Source organism: Jatropha curcas, chromosome 7 (assembly GCF_041381405.1).
Source record: "Jatropha curcas cultivar XTBG-Jc1 chromosome 7, XTBG_Jcur_1.0, whole genome shotgun sequence".
Lineage (NCBI taxonomy): Eukaryota > Viridiplantae > Streptophyta > Magnoliopsida > Malpighiales > Euphorbiaceae > Jatropha > Jatropha curcas.
In genome coordinates this window covers 3,259,676-3,262,534 of record NC_143157.1, presented here as the reverse complement: position 1 = coordinate 3,262,534, position 2,859 = coordinate 3,259,676, and the positions used below count along the sequence as shown (strand labels likewise).

General features: G+C 36.0%; 1 pseudogene; it reads right to left on the bottom strand.

Annotated features, from left to right (window-relative positions):
• Positions 1-329: 329 nt before the first annotated feature.
• LOC119369553 (secreted RxLR effector protein 161 pseudogene) lies at positions 330-900 on the bottom strand (annotated as a pseudogene).
• Positions 901-2,859: the final 1,959 nt, after the last annotated feature.

The following is a 2,859-nucleotide window of genomic DNA, read 5'->3' as shown; positions in this document are numbered from 1 at the left end:
ATTCTAAAGTTTGTTCGTCAACCTTCCATAAGTCAAGGAAGTTTCTTCACCAAACTTCTATAAGTCAAGGAAGTTTGTTCACAAAACCTACCTAAAAGCAAGGTAGTCCACCTACTTCTTGACTTCAACAAAGTACAACAAAATCTAAATGACTATAACAAAATACCTCCAAAAACTGTCAACATCACTTGCATCAATTTTACTTCAATGGAGCTGTAGCTGTAACTTTAACACTCCTCCTTGATGCAAGAGTTGAGAAAAACACCAAGTCTATTCCTAAGAAATTCAAATCTTGGTTTTTGCAATGCCTTGATGAAAATATCTGCTGTTTAGTCTTCAGAACTGCAATGAACAATCTGAATTTCATTTTCCTTTTCAGCTTCACGAATTGCATGGTACTTGATTTTTATATGCTTGGTTTTTCCATGGAAGATTGGATTCTTAACCATAGCAATAGCTGATTTTGTTGTCGCAAAGTATTTTAGTTGGATTTTCTTGCTGAAAATTCAGATCAATTAACACATTTCTCAACCATATAGCTTGGTTTACAGTAGCAGATGCTGCAACATACTTTGCTTCTGTAGTTGATTGAACAACTGAAGCTTGCTTTCTTGTTCCCCAGCAAATGACATCAGAACCAAGTGAAAAACAAAAACCAGTAGTGCTCTTCATATCGTCCAATGAACCAGCCCAATCATTGTCTGAGAACCCTAACAACTTCACACCATTTAATCTTCTATAAAACAAACCAAATTCAGCAGTCCCTTGCACATATCTCAGAACTCGTTTGGCTGGTGTAAGATGGTTTTCAGTTGGAGAATTCATGAATCTCGACAGTAAATTTGTTGCAAACATGATATCTAGTTTTGTTACAGATAAATACAACAAAGAACCAACCATGCTCCTATAAGTTGAAGCATCTATAGAGTGAGAACCATCATCCTTTTGCAATTTTATTCCATAGGCCGTAGGTGTACTCACTGATTTGCATTTGCTAAGTTCAAATTTTTTAAGCAGCTCCCAAGCAAATTTCTTTTGTGAAATAAAAATCCCTTGCTCATCTTGAACAATTTCAATCCCAAGGAAATAACACATTAAGCCAAGATCATTCATCTCAAAAACCTGCTGCATCTTCAATCTGAATTCTTGAATTAATTATAAATTGTTGCCTGTGACAAGTAGATCGTTAACGTACACAGAAACGATAAGCACATCACTTTCTTGTTGAGTTACATAAAGTGTTGCCTCATTCAAGTTGCGTTTAAAACCCAAATTCAGCAAGTAATGATCAATCTTGGCATACTAGGCCCTTGGGGCCTATTTTAAACCATAGAGTGCTTTCTTCAACAAACACACTCTATTGCTTCCATCATTAAAACCTTCAAGCTGCTCAATATACACTTCTTCCTTCAAAGAACCATTTAAGAAAGCTGATTTCACATCCAAGTGAAAGACTTGCCAACCTTCATTTGCTACTAGTGCCAAAATCAATCTGATAGTGTCAAATCTTGCAACTGGTGCGAAGGTTTCTGTAAAATCAGCCCATTGCTGTTGAGCGTAGCCTTTAACAACATATCTTGCTTTGTGCTTATTGATGGAGCCATCAGAATTTAATTGTCAAGTGATTCTTCATTGTCAAGTGGAAGTTCTTGCTCTTGCTGAAAATGATCTTGTTCAAGAACTGATTTAGAATTTCCTGGCTCCATTTTACTCCAATCCCATTCACCTTTCTCATCGAATTTGACACTCCTGCTAACATACACCTGTTTAGTAACAGGATTCAAAATTCTGTAGGCTTTGGATTCACTGCTGTAGCCTATTAAAATTCCTTTTTCAGCTTGTTGATCCAATTTTCCTCTTTTTGCATTTGGAATAAATGAATAACATAAGCTTCCAAAGATTTTGAGATGACCTACTGATGTTTTAACTCCAAACCAGCTTTCGAAAGGAGTTTTTCCATCAATAGCTTTAGTTGGAAGCCGATTTTGAAGATATACAGCAGTGTTTACAGCTTCAGCCCAAAGAACTTTGGGTAGATTTTTCTCAAACAAGAGACATCTTGCCATATTCATCACAGATCGATTCTTTCTTTCACTTACACCATTTTGTTGAGGTGTGTAAGCTACTGTTAATTGATGGTGAATGCTCGCTTCTTGCAAATATTGCATGAATTGATTGGATGTAAATTCAGCCCCATTATCAGATCTTAAAATCTTGATTGGGGAGCCAGCTTGATTCTCTACCATTGATTTAAATTTCAAGAACATTTTGAAAACTTCAGATTTGTATTGGAGGAAATATACCTAGCAGAATCTGGTGTAGTCATCAATAAATAATAAAAAATACTTGCTGCGATTGTAAGATGAGACACTCATAGGGCCACACACATCAGTGTGTATTAATTCAAGTTTCATAGAGGCTCTACATGCTTGATTAATTGGGAATGGTGTTTGGCTGAGTTTGCTTAACTGACAGATTTCACATATACTGCTGTCTTCAACTACAGATGGCAAATTAGCAACTAACTTCTTGGATTGTAGCAATTTTAATGAATTGAGATTGGTGTGACCAAGTCTCTTATGCCACAAATCAGATTCTTCTCTATGACTCAAGCAAGATTCTTCTTCGAAGTTTCTTAAGTTTAGAGGAAAGCTTCTCTATTTTATTTTGACAGCAAATAACTTTGAGCCAGAAGGATCACTTATTTCACAAGTCTTAGCTTTAAATAGCAAACTGTAATTCTTATCCAGCAATTGACCAACCGAAAACAAGCTTTGATTTAGTTCCGGTACGTAGAGAATATCAGAAACAAGCTTTGTACCTGAAGGAGTTTGTACAATCACATCTCCTTTGCCTTTG